This window comes from Sarcophilus harrisii, chromosome 3 (genome assembly GCF_902635505.1).
Source record: "Sarcophilus harrisii chromosome 3, mSarHar1.11, whole genome shotgun sequence".
Lineage (NCBI taxonomy): Eukaryota > Metazoa > Chordata > Mammalia > Dasyuromorphia > Dasyuridae > Sarcophilus > Sarcophilus harrisii.
This window is the reverse complement of record NC_045428.1, coordinates 437,679,615-437,694,334: the sequence shown is the minus strand read 5'-3', so window position 1 is coordinate 437,694,334 and position 14,720 is coordinate 437,679,615. Positions and strand designations below refer to the sequence as shown.

Genomic DNA, 14,720 nt, shown 5'->3' with positions numbered 1-14,720 from the left:
AGCAAGAGGGAAGAGGAGAGAGTTTAGGCTTCACAACAACCCATCAGTCTCTTTGCATCATCATCACCCTCTCACATGAAAAGATCCATTCTACAGGTCTGAGTTAGACCTCTAGCAGCCACTGGCAGGTGGCTCCTATATCACAACATATGGCACCTGAACGTGGACATAAGAAACACAAGAAACAAAGACAAAGAAACAGCAGCTCCTGAGAGCTGTTTGTGAGTAGGATCCTCCCAGAGTTCCTTTGGTAACCCACAGGGAAGGAAAGAGAGAAGAGACCCAGTAAGACTTTTTTAGTCAGGATAATTAAATGGGCCAACACATCAAAAGGCTGAGCCAGGAGACTGATGAGACTTAAATGCCTGTTCTGACTATATAGTCCTCTTCTTTATTTGAAAGTTTACCTCCATGACATCTCACAAGATTCAACACTTGCTACAGTGTTGTTTGCACTCCTTAGCATGCAGACTCAGATGTCTTTGCATGTGGACTTAGATAACAGCTAATGCACAAACTTACTGACCATGCTGTGGGGGAAAAAAATGGGGAATTGTTAAGGACCATGCCTAGGTGGTGAAGGGACAGGTCAATTCTCTGAGAGCCTCTGCAGCTGTGGATCATAACAGTTGAAGGAGTTGCAAAGTAGCCTTTGACGTCTTGTGGATTGGGAATGAAATAAATTAGAGGCAAGAGGGAAGAGGAGAAAGGTCAGACAATGCAGCTGTCTCTGTCTCTTTATATTATCATCCTCTCACATGAAAAGATCCAATCTACAGGTCTGAGTTAGATCTGCAGCAGCCACTGGCAGGTGGCTCCCATATCACAACACTGCTGGATTTTGTTGGTAATATATAAAAATGTTAATGATTTATGTGGATTTATTTTGTATCTGGCAACTCTGTTGAAGTTATAAATTGTTTTTAGTAGTTTTTTAGTTGATTCTCTAGGGTTCTCTAAATATACCATCATATCATCTACAAAGAGTGATAATTTGGTTTCCTCATTACCTATTCTAATTTCTTTAATCTCTTTTTCTTCTCTTATTGCCAAGGCTAATATTTCTAACACAATATTGAACAGTAATGGTAATACTCGGCAACCTTGTTTCACCCCTTATCTTACTGGGAATGGCTGAACCTAAATCCCAATATGCTACTCTCATGTCAAATACAATTGCTTTTATTTCAATCATGCAAACTAGCATTAATCTATACAAAAGGAACAAAGAATAGTAAAGTTTGGCAATATAAAAATATAGTATGAAAATAAAATATTTAAAATCACATCTCATGTATAGAGCACTAAGAAAAATCACATTAATAAAAACTGAAAATATGACCAGTTCATACTATAAATCTACTGATGCTCATGTGTATTAGAGCAGGGCTTCTTAAATTATTTCCTCTTGTGATCCCTTTTTATTTGATAAATTTTTTATGAGATCCTGCGGATATAGGTACATAAAATTGGTATACAAACCAAACATTTGCTGATGATAAATCATAATTTTGTGATACCTACATTTAGTTACAAGACCCCATGTGGGATTGCAAACCATAGTTTAAGAAGCTGGGCATTAGAGAAATCATCCTTTATATCAAACATCAAAGAATCAATACATTGCTTTTTTTTGCTCCACTAAGCTGCCCCCATTTTTTGCTTGCTGCCAAAATTTCTGTAGTTCCTAAGAGATAAGCAAAGTCTTCTTTCAAAAAAGAAATCCTAAAGGAAATAGGCAAAGAATGTGTCTCTAATACAAGTATTATTATACATACAAGGGTTATATTTTGAGGTTTCAAAAAATACTTTTGTTACTTCATATTCCACTTTCTTGGGATAGCAGTTTTGATGGAAAGATAATACATTACCAACTCTATTACCTTGTTTGCAGTCATTTATTTTGACAAGTGATCATTCTTCTTATAACCTCTGGCAGAGAACTTGGATTTGAAGTGTACATAGCCAAGGCACTGTGTTATCACAAGCAACTGTCCCTGGAAATATGACAGACAGAAGGAGGCCTTATTAAATGCCTGTTTTGTATCAGTATGCAGCTTAGTTTTTTATGTTCTTTCCTTTAAAATTATTATGATCATTGAGCAATTATTTTTTCCTTGTTCTGCTTATTAGTCATTATTTCATGTAAGTTTCTGTTTTTCTGAATTCTTCATATTTAACATGTTACTGGACATTTCGGAATAGGTATTCCAAAGACATCTTAAACTCAACATGTCCAAAACTGAAGTCAATTTATTTTCCCCTGAAACTGTCTTCTTTTCTGGACTTCTCATAACTTTTAAGGTTACCAACATTCTTCTAGTCTAGGAATCAACCTCTTAACTCTTATACTTCCCCCTGCCTTATATCCTATTTACTGCCAAGGTCTATTGACTTTACCTTTATAACATTTCTCACATATGTTCTCTTTTCTAACTATGCCATGGATCTCATTACTTTACCCCTAGGCTATTGAAAGTCAATTGATTGATCTCCCTGACAAAATTAATTCTCTCCCTATTTCCAGTCAATATTCCCCTACTCAATAAACTCCAGTGGTTCTCCATATGCTCCAGGATCAAGTCTAAAATTATCTGTTGGATACTGAAATCCCTTCCTAACCTGCAGCTCCCCCTTTTTCTAGTATTCTTATTCCTTATTTATCTTTACATACACTTGAGATCCAGTGATAATGACCTCCTTTCCGTTCCTTGCACAAACACTCCATTCTCTTGACTTCATAAATTTTCACCAGTTGGAATTATCTCCCTTTTCATCCCCCCTACTTGTTTCCTAGCTTTCTGATTCCCTTCTAATCAATGTTTGCAGCCAGTGTTTCTGATAAAGGCCTTATTTCTAAAATAAAGAGAACTGAATCAAATTTATAAAAATACAAGTCATTCTCCAATTGACAAATGCTCAAAGGATATGATTAGATATATCAGATGAAGAAATTAAAACCATTTCTAGTCATATGAAAAAAATGCTCTAAATCACTATTGATTAGAGAAATGCAAATTAAAATTGAGGTACTACTTCAAACCTATCAGATTAGCTAAGAGGACAGGAAAAATAATGATAAATATTGGAGGAGATGTGAGAAAGTTGGGATACCGATGCGCTATTGGTAGAATTGAAAACAGATCCAATACTTCTAGAGAGCAATTTGGAACTATGCTCAAAGAGTTATAAAATTGTGCATATTCTTTTATCTAACAGTGTATTGTCACTATGAGATCTGTATCTCAAAGAGATCATAAAAGGAGGAAAAGGATGCACAAGTGCAAAAATGTTTGTGGCAGTTCTTTTTGTCGTGGCAAGAAATTGGAAACTGAAAAGATGCCCATTAATTGGGGAATGGCTGAACAAGTTATACTAATGAATGTGATATAATATTATTGTTCTATAAAAAATGATGAGTAGACCAATTTCAGACAAGCCTGAAAAAACTCCCATGATCTTGATCTGATGCTAAGTGAGCAGAATCAGAACACTTAACAGAAATATCATGTGATGATAAACTATATGACAGATTTAGCTCTTCTCAGTAATGAGGCAATCCAAGACAATTCCAATAGACTTGGGATGAAAAATGGCATTCACATCCAGAGGGACAACTATAGAGACTGAATGTGGGATCAAAGCATACTATTTTCACCTTTTTGTTTGTTTACTTTTTCTCTCTTGTGACATTTTCCCTTTTGTTCTGATTCTTCTTTCACAAATGACTAATATGGAAATATGTTTTAAATGATTGTAAATGCATAACCTATATAAGACTGTTTGCTGGCTTGGAAAGGGAAGTAAAGGAGAGACAAAAAGTAATGTTGAAAACTATCTTTATATGTAATTGCAAAAGTAAAATACTACTGAGGGGGAAAAAATGCTAGTGCCTTCCCTCTATTGATTCTCTCTACTTCATATCTGTTATTTATCTTGTTTGAATATCGTTATTTCCATGTTGTCTGCCCCATTACACTGTGATCTCTCCTTCAAGTGCAGGGACTGTTTGCCTCCATCACTCCAAAATATTTGCCAAGAAAACTCCAAATGCGGTCATATCATGACTGGAAACAACCAAACAATAATAAAAAAGTGTAAGTAAGTTCAAGTATGAACATCCATGTATTCTCAAGGGAATAGAGAAATATAGGTCATGGGAGGAGAGTAGAATAAGGTACTGGAAAATCCAAAGTGGTAGAGGAAGAATCAATATTTATATATGTATGTATGTATGTATGTTAGAAGAAGTTGAAATGGAAATAAGACTAAGCAAGATATCAAACACACTGAAAAAGGTAAGGGAATGGAAGTCTGCATGTAGCTAAGAGCTAACAAAAATCTGGGATGACTGATAAATTTGATTTGAAAGAACCTTAAAGAAGAGGAGACTGCTGAGTAGATGAAGAATCTGGAGTAAAAATGGTGGGCAATTCCATTAAAACCAGTTGAGTATGAAAAATGAAAGAGTAACCAACATTAGATGAGAGCCAGAAAAATGTCAAGAAGGAACAAGATTTCAGTAATTATCCGAAGAAAGGAGGAGAAAGGAAAGTTTGAGATGAAAATAATTTTGTTAATTACTAAAAAGATGTTTCGGTCACACAGTCAAAAGGATAGCTAGATCCTTGAGGTGCATGGGAAGAAAGGAGGAGAGTTCTGGAGTTCCATCAGCAGCCAAGAATTCATCACTATGACAAGGAGAGTGAAAGAATGATTATTAATGAGAAAGAAGTCTAAGCAAAGTTGTTAAACCACCCTGTGTGTGGAAGGGAATAACGTACAGTAAGGCTGAAATGGAAGACTGGGATCAAGTTGTGAAGGACTTTAAATGCCCAAGTTTGTATTTAATCCTAGAAGAAGAAACCCCCGAAATTTAGAAATGATGTGATCATATTGGCACTTAAGTAAAGTTCTTGCAGTTGTAAGAAGGATGAATCAGAGAGGAAAGAATTGAGTAAGAGAGACGAATTAGGAGATAATTATGTAATAGTCCAAGACTAAAGTGAAGTGAGGAGGGCATGAGTTAAGGTATATGAGTAAAGACAAGGAAAAGTATACAGAAAATGCTATGGAGGTAGAAAAAACAAGATGTGGTAGCTAACATTGTAGATGGAAGAGTAGGAATGAATCGCTATGGATAATACTGAGTTTGAGAAAAAAGGGTCAGGCAGAAACTGAGACCAGGTCCCCTGCCTCAATATAAATCCAGCCCTCTTTCCACCAGCTTATAGCCTAGCATGTTTTATTCTGACAAATTTCCCACAGCAAACTGTTCTTCACTTGTGGATCTCCAGCTGATGCGTTCCCTCTCTAACCCTTAACAGTTTTATCCTAGTGTTTGGAAATATGGTTTAACAAGAGAAAGGGCTATATAGGAATAAATATAAAAGTAAAGGAACTAAGCTTGTAAATATACAGGGGCAGAGAAGAGGGCAGTGCTTTGCTATTTTCCTTCTGCAGCTTCTGCTTGGTTTCAGCACCAGATTCCTTTTGCATATATTCTTCCCTCATTAGATTGTAAACTCCTAAAAGGCAGGGACATCCTTCTCTTTTTATATATGCAACACTTAACACAGTGGCTGGCACATAGCAGGTACTTAATAATTTTTTTTTAATTGAATTATACTTTGTGTCAATACTGGAGCACTTTGTCTTAGATTGTGTGGGTAATCTGTTCCAGGAATAATCTGGAGTTGGCTACTAGTAGCAGTTGTGAGGATTCTCTGATTTCGCAAGAATGGTAATTTGTAGAGCCAAGATAGTTTCTCCCATTACTGCAAACATATTAGCACTTCACTTGGTATTTCTGTGCTTATTAAATCAAATATAAACAGGCATAAATATGCAATCGTTACTTGAGCAAATAAAAGTATGCTTAATTTTGGTCACAAAACATTAAAAAAAAAAATACCTTTATTATCCATAAATGGCAACTACACAAATAATTTCTATAAAGGAAACCCTAACCCTAACCACCCCTTGAAACTAACTTTATTTTACAGATTGAAAAGGATGACGCATTTAATCACACTTTTATCACAGGTCTAGTATGGAACAAAATTTATTTCTATTTAATTATATTTTTGTGCTTATCATATAAGAATATCTTTAATTGAAAGCCTTTCAATAAATTAGGGGGATTTAGGCCTTCCCACAAGAAACTTATACAACCTCCTAAAAGATTATTTTTGTGAGAACTGTTCTTATACCAACATTTTAAAATAAATAGCTCTATGTTTATATTATATGTTAGTTTGTCATAAAACAAAAAAAATGCAATAGATAAGACACAAAATAGAATTTTATCTACAGATTTCTGGAATCCATTGATGGGCATATATAGCAGAAAGGAAATATTGCTAATAAATCATCTAACCTAAGGAGATACTGTCAACTAGTACAAAAGGACATTTGTGGACTTCATAGATTTAATTATTTAATTCTGCCAAAATTTTCCTGACACATCTGAAAATACACAACAAAAACAAAATAAATTCTGATATAATTTTTAATGTCAAATCCAATTCTGCCTCAGCAGGAAGCTGCTATTTTGTGATCAAACCTGAACAATAAAATAAATGAAACACAACAATCCAGTAGTTAACATAGGTTTTATGACAATTACACTGTTAGTAATTAAGGTTTTAGCACTTCATTACCTTAACTATACATAAGATATAGAAACTGGGATGGCTGTTTTTGAAGCTAGTCAGTTAAATCAATAATTAGGAATAATTTCATTTAAAATGTTCATTTTCTTCCAGTTTCAACTTAATGTGTATAAAACAATTCCAGAACACTAATAGAGCAGGGTTCCGATTACTTTCATTCCTGGCTTTATTCCAACCCATAACAGTCTCCAAGAGTAAAGAAGAGCAGCTTATTATTAGCCTTAACATTACCACCGACCTTTAGCCAGAATCATTTCTTAAGTGCAATGCTACTATCAACTGTCTTTTGTTATCTACAGACAAATCTTCTTTGACTTTCAGCTCTAATATGTTAAATAAAATTAAAGTACAATAAAACATGGTTCATTATTTTACAAAACTAAATATGCCACACATAAAATACCACATCTCACAGAGTTATTAAATGGGGATGTAGTTGAATTTTTTAAAATTTTTAAAAAATTATTTAATAGGTGCAGGCATTGTACTTGGATTCAAATATTAGCTCTTCAACATGCCATTTATATGAATTTGGACAAATTTACTTTCCTCATCTATAAAATAAGCATAATGCTGACACTGAGAATATTTGTCCTATTTACCTGACAAAATTACTGTGAAGGAAGTACTTTGGACAACATTAAATATGTCATATAAAATGAGTTACCATTAAAATGCAGAAGATATCCTACAATTAACCTACAAAGCAGTTGTATCTTGAAATCAATATAAAAATCATGAAGATAATGAGTAATAAATTCAACTTTAAGAATCATTAAAAGTACCTACTATGTACAAGGCAGTTAAAAGATTTTATTTTCAAACATGAGTTTTACAGGAATCAGAACTTGTTTCAAAACAGAATACTAATTTTGAATAGTTTTAATATTACCCTATAGTTTGTCATGAATTCAACATAACACAAAAACAAACAAACCCATGCCTATCCAGTGAATATAAGATATTTTACCCTTTTCCCTGCCAAAAGTTAAGAATAAATGAGAGCCTCAAAACATTTAAGACAACACTATTCTATGATTTAAAAACTGAAATTGAAGGCTGCTAAACAGACAACTATTAATAAGATATTTTTAGGTGCCTCTGTTCACAAAGACAATTACGTAATAGGTAGTAACAAATAAATGTTGTCAATCCACAACAGTACAGGAACAATACTACTGCAACTCAAATGTTTACCTATAAAGATGTGGTGCAGTATTCTTATAGGACAACAAAGTACTATAGTAATAGTAGTTACTGCAACTCCATCCCACCTTGCCTGAGCAAACAAAGATCATAAAAATATTGTATACATTGTTCCTTCAGATGACAGGATCACAGATTTGGAGCTGAAAGGTTCTTCGAAGTTATAGAAATCCAATGCTTTCTTTTTACAAATGAACAAAGTCAGGGAAATGGGGTGGGTTTCTCCAAGGTCACATGCTCAGAGTCCAGGTCCACACTACAACACTGGGGGAGTCGGAGATGTTACCTCACTTCTCTGGAGTCTCCTTGCACCCTCTTATCAGAAACTGGACTTTACAACCAGTATAGATATTAAGGAATTGTGATCACTCAGTCTTATCATGGAATTGGCTGGTAAGTAGAAAGAGCCCTAACCTGGAATCAAAAGACCAGAATTCAATTCCCAGCTTTGCCATTAAATAGGTAAATTCTTTGACTTCTCTAGGCCCTCCCTAAATTTCTCCACCTGGAAAACAAAGGGATTATATAAAATGGATCTAAGGTACTTTTCATATTTTAATTTATGTTCCTGTTACCTCCCTCATTTTGGCCCAGGCCATTACCATTCTAGAATGCATCACCTTTATCTCTCTTGCCTGTTAAATCTATCTTCCTTTGAGGACTCAAGCCAATCAGCCAAATATCTCCTTCAAATTGTATTAATTTGGCATAATAACATCAACAAATTAAATGATGCAGGGTACTGGGGCCCATGCCCAAAGGTTTTTTTGGACCCTTTGTACTATTTGGGCTACTGGCTTGAACACTTCCTTTATTAGATTTTGGCTATATCCGTCATATTTTTACCTCACCAAAAGCAAAACGCCTAATGTTTGAAGCAAGAATAATTAATCTAGCATAATTCCACATCACAACATACAAACTCCAATATAATTTTTTGGGGACACTTGGCAAAAATTTCATTAATATCACTCAAATAAAAACTGGACAAAATAAGCACAAATCAAATTTGCTCTAACCACATTCTCTTTTAAAATTAAATGTTTGCAACACATAAATGCTTAGTGGAAAATGAAATAACATTCCCAACATATAAAAGGACAAAAAGCTATAACACTGTTTCAAACCAATTCAATTCAAAATTCTACTTTGGAATTAAAAGCAAAAGAGGAAAAAAGGGTTAACTGGTGCTAAACCACATGCTGTAGACATGGCTATGCAGGGTAACAAAAGGAAATTAAGCATTTTGAAACAACAAATTCTGGCCTGGAAGAAGAGGCATTTGAAAAGGGAAAGGAAAGCCATAATCTAAAACTTTGAAATATTAAAAATTATCTAACTAAATAAATTATCAACATATTCTCTAATTAACTTATTCTTTCTATGAAGGATAATAAGTGGAAAGTTTCAATGTAGTATGTTAAGCACTATTATATAACTCCATAAAAAGAGAACATATCATGGTACCGGGAAATGGGAATAATCTGATATTTATACAGTCCAAAAACCTGACCTTGAAGAATTTTTTGAAAACTTTGAAAAATAACAATTACTACTCGCTTCCAAAAATTCCCAAGTTTTTACACTGAACATGAGAATATAAATCATAAAGCATTACTTCCTCCATCCCGAACTTTTCAATTTTGCTAAAAATTAGAGCAGTTCAACAATCTAGGAATAGTAAAGAAGCATGAAAATTCCTCAATCCTACCAACTCCACTAATCCTCAATCTGCCTTCTTTCTATTAGCAGAAGAAATCTCAGAACAGAGAAGTCCTTGAAATCAGGAAGATATGGTTATATTTTGCCTCTGACACATTGCTGTCACCATGGAAAAAAGTCACTTAAATTCTCAGTGCTGTAGTCAACTTTCAAAGAGTATAAATTGCAAAGTTATAGACCTGTATTTGGTGATTTGTTTTCTCTACCAATGAAATCACAGGCCCAGTCCCTCTCTCTGTCCTTATAGGACTCTCATGAAAACATACACATGTTTTCACATGACAATAAGTTCAAATGATCAAGAATTTAAGGCAGGAAGGGACCTTAGTAAGAGGCTAGTTTACTAGCCTCTCATTTTATAGGTGAGGAAAATCCAGGTCCTGAAAGATAACTTACATAGTCTAGATCACAGAAAAAGCACAAGAGGTTCTTTAACTTTAAATCCAGCAACATTTCCAGTGCATATATGATACCCTTCTGATCCCCCTTCACCCTCTTCTTCATTTACACTTTATCTCTTTTGGTAGCTCTTGGTAATAGCACACTAGCTTTCCCCAGGCAATGGGCATCTACTTTGTTTTCAGACTTAAGAACTGTTAAGAGGTCTCCCCTGAACTTGTCTTTTTGAGTTGCCATATTTTCCCTAAACATTGAAACCAGAGCATGCAAAGAGGCCCTGAAGATGTCAAGAATTAAATCCCCCAAGACCCCAACCCAGACATAATTTGTTGTTTGCACCCCAAACTGGATTTCCCTATGTCGATAGGCAAATGGATTTCAGCCAGGTCTGTCACAGGTTGAGACGGTGCTTGTATAGCTGGGGTCCCTTGGAGATGAGCATACCCTCCTATCTGGTTCCCAAGGGAAAAGAAAGTAGCTTATGCCATAGCCTTGGCTCCCTCCCTTGGGGAGGGATTACTGGACCTATCCTCTCCCTGGCCTTGTCCCTTCTTGTTTTCTCTTCCTCCTTTAGTAGTAGATTCATAAATATGCAAACTTCTGTAAGGACTGTGAACTCTTTGGGTTCCACATATATGTTAATTTCTCTTGTAATATTCACCTAAATCTCCTGACATTTCAATTGCCTGTTGACAGTTTCCAGCTCTGCTACCACAAAAAAAGCTGACATTAATGTTATTATATAAATAGGTATCTTTCTTTTTTACAAATGACTTCTTTGGATTGTGTATCTAGTTGAAGCAATAAACCACCCCAACAAAAATGTACAATTGTGTATTTTTCCTATACCTTGAACACCAACTATCCCCATCTTTTGCCATTTTATCCCATCTGCAGGTGTAACATATAAGATAAATTTTTTTAAAAATCGTGACCAACAACGGAACAATGTACTGTGTGTGTGTGTGTGTGCTCTGACCAGAAAAGAATGCAGAAATTTGCTTCAATTTCTGATTATTATTTCACAAATTTCAATTTTACCTTTACAAAATTTTTACTTTTCTACTAGAATAATTCATACATGTCAAATAGATGTCACTTTTGTCCATTCAATGAAGTTAATGGTAAAAACTAAATGCAAATAGATCAACAAATCAAACGTGGCAAAAACAATTGCTTTGTGATAAAATTTTTTGACGTGTGCTTTAGAATCTATATTTCATAACTTTTTCTCATAAATTTATAATGGATAGGAGGATCAGCTCTTAGAATTTTATTATTTGTAAGTAAATCATTTTTATAATATACTTCTAGTGAAAATAAAGTTTGTTTTAATTAACAACATCCAGTTATAATTTATCAGGATTATATAAAATAATAAAGATGCATAAAAACATTTTACAAATGCTATCAGAAAAAAGGATTCACTAAAACAGAACAGATAGTTAACATAAATCAGTAACAAATCAGTCAAGTTTAAGATTTACATTTTTATTCCAAATAGTTTATTTAGATTTGAAAATCCTCTAAGTATTTCAATTTAAGTTAATTTGTGATGCAAATGAACATACTACTAAATATACTGTTTGAATGTCACTTTCTTGAAAAACCTGAAATAGAGCTGATTGATTTTCTATTAGAACGACTGATTTTCTTTTAAAAAAATATTGCATGCTCATTTAATTATTAAGATTAAAGTGTATATATAGTAGCTGCCTAACATGAGGCATGGCAAATTTCAAGTAATTCTCAGGGCAGAATATTATCTTGTGAAAACAATGAACTCCAAGAAGAAAAAAAAGCTGTTAGTAATTCAGAATGAAGTAAGGAATTAAAATAGAATTATCCTTTTCTACAGATACTAGAGAACTATATTCTATCCTCTGATTTAGTAAATGTATATTTGGAGCTCATAATCCTGTCATAATGTTATTATAGTCTCAATAATACCAAGGCATAATAGCATTTGCTCATAAGGAACCTAATGTAGGGTAGGACAGATATTTATATTTCTCAACTTTTCTGAGCATTTTTGTGGAAATTAGTTTTGAAATGAAATAAAAATTTAATGTATATCTACCAATTATAAAAGATCCATAAATGGTTATTTTTAAAGGACCAAACATGTTACTATATAGTACAAAAAGTTCAATACTGTATAATACTATTCAAGATAATAACTGTATATTACTTCTAAACCACAGTAAAATATTCTGCCTAAGTGTGTAATGATACATGGAAAAAGTATGTCGTAATTTTATATGTTAACAAAATATATACATTCTGATATGACAACATAACAAATAGCTTATAAGAAGTTTAGCAAAATAATGTCATGGATAATTTAAGTTTTAAACATGAATTGTTACAAATATAGTGACTCAAATGTAAGGAGAAAACTAATTATGGTTTAAGTTCAGTAAAAGCTTGATAGGTGAGAAAAATGGAAAACGTATATACATACGTTTATATACAGGCATTTAGATTCAACTGAAAGATAAATTCTATAGTGAAAAAAAAATTCTACGCTATATTCAAAAGACTATTGGAAAAAGATGAGATTATAATATTGATAGGTTTATATTCATTTGACAGAAAAAGACAAATGTAACATTCTATAGAGAAAAAAAACCTTCACTTTCAATTTTCCTGAGCATTTATTTTAATGTGCCATCATCCAGCACAGCTAATATTAACAAAGTGGTATATGCTTCCCTTTTTTGGACTGAATTTAATTTTCATTTAGAACACTATCTACAATGTTTTAAAATAAAAATATTATATTTATATAAAGCTATCAAGTATAAGCCTTCACCAGTGATTAAACTAAAGAGCTTCCTATTTTATTTTAAACTAAAACATTTTATTACTTAGAGGTCAAACATAACATTAAAATGTTCTGCACCTTAAAATGAGATTTTCTGCTTATAAACAAGATTAATTCCAAAAAGTACAAACTTTAGTAGAAAAGAATAAGATTGAGAGGTAAAAGCAACATGAACTGTGTTGAAGTGACTATTTTCTGGAACATGGCTCCCTGTCTCTACTCTACTCCATATTTTATAATGCTGTCAAACTACTCTTGCTTATGCATAAGCTCTGTTATTTTTTTGCTCAAAAATCTTCAATGATTTCCTACCAAGTAAATTAAAACACCATTGTCTGGCATTCAAGACCCTTTACAGCAGGATAATAGCATAATCTGTTTTATATTATTCCTGTTCCATGGATGTCACATTCAAGAAAATCAGGTCTTATTCTACAATTTCCAACCATGATGCTCAGTTTCATACTGTTTCTAATGCCTTTAATGTCCTGTCTTTGTCAACTGACAAACTCTTCTTTTTCATCTTTTAAAGTCCAACTCAAATGCCACTTGCTCTATGAGAACTTCCCTGATTCCTCCCAGTTACTTAATAACCTTTCCTCCTTTCCCAAACTCACAAAGCAATGTGGGATTGTACTACTCACTGTATGTGTTATTAAGCCTTTCCTACCCTCTCTTGATTCTAGTGCAGTATTTGTGTTACTTCCTCTTTGCCTATATACATACATACATATACATATTTGCATGTTGTCACCCCCATTAGGCTATAAGCTGCTTGAAGGAAAGGACTCTCTTTAGCCTCGTTTTTTTGTATCCTCTGCCCTTATCACAGTGCCTGGCTTGTAACAAATGATAATTACATATATTCTATAGTTCCTTGTGTATCATACCTAAGAAGTTTCATTAGGCTTTTATAGGAAGTATTATTAAGAAGTACTCATTTAAACCTTAAGAACTAAGGTTAAATAAAAAATAAAAGCAATTAATAAAAGACAATTAACAAGTGCTTATAAGCATATCTGGTGTGCCAGGTGCCAGGCTAGGAGATGAAGTCACAAAAGCCAAAAATGAAAATTGCAGCCCTTAAGGCAGATACATTCAGTGGAACCAAGGAAGGCCACCTTGGCATTTACACACAAATTGAGTTAAATACACACACACATACACACAAAGTAAATATTAAGAAATAATGTGGAGAGAGGAATCAGAGAAGCACTAAAAACTAGTGGAATCAGGAAAAGCTTCATGTAGAAAGTGGCATTTGAACCTTTAAGTTGGTTAAGGTTTCCAAGAAGAAGAAAAAGGGAATGAGCACATTAAAGGAACAAGGACAGCCTGTGCCAAAGCACAGGGCCAAATGCCATGTGTGAGGGTTAACAAGTAGAGAGTGGAATGCAGAATAAGACTTGAAAAGTAGGCTTGCAGCCAGAATCTAAAGGGCTTTAAATGTCAGGAGTTTGTGTTCAGATGCTAGACAATAGGGAATCACTAAAACTTAATGAGTTAAGGAGAGACAGTCATTCCTGTTTGTATTTTAGGACTATCACTGAAGGTCAGTAGGTCATAGTCCAGATAAAAGGTGACAATGGTCTGAAATACAGTAGTGACTGTGTGACCACAAAAAAGACAGATTTAAGAGACGTTGGGATGGGAATGTTCATAAGAGGTGGCAAGTTATAGAATATAGAGAGAGACTGAGGATGATTTTGAGGTTACAGGATCAATGATTTAAGCTAGAAGGGCGCTAAAAAGGCATGTGGCTTAATACCTTACTTTACAGATGAGGAAACAAGCTATGGTTCAAAGAGGGCAGAGGTGACTTTCCCAAAATTACATGGAAAAAAAGGCAACAGGATAAGGCTTTCCGTCTCCACACCCATCACTCTTGCTAC

The 14,720-nt window shown here is 33.9% G+C and overlaps 1 protein-coding gene across 2 annotated transcripts in view; it reads right to left on the bottom strand.

The window, feature by feature from the left end:
• The window catches only part of LNX2 (ligand of numb-protein X 2), a 95,332-nt gene that overhangs the window by 58,329 nt on the left and 22,283 nt on the right, over positions 1 to 14,720 (bottom strand). The window contains exon 2 of one of the 2 annotated variants that reach the window (XM_031960752.1): positions 1,884 to 1,997. The exons of the other annotated variant lie outside the window; for it this stretch is intronic. The gene's annotated coding sequence lies outside the window, so the exon portion shown is untranslated. The remainder of the gene's footprint in view (positions 1 to 1,883; positions 1,998 to 14,720) is intronic. 2 annotated transcript variants of the gene reach the window in all.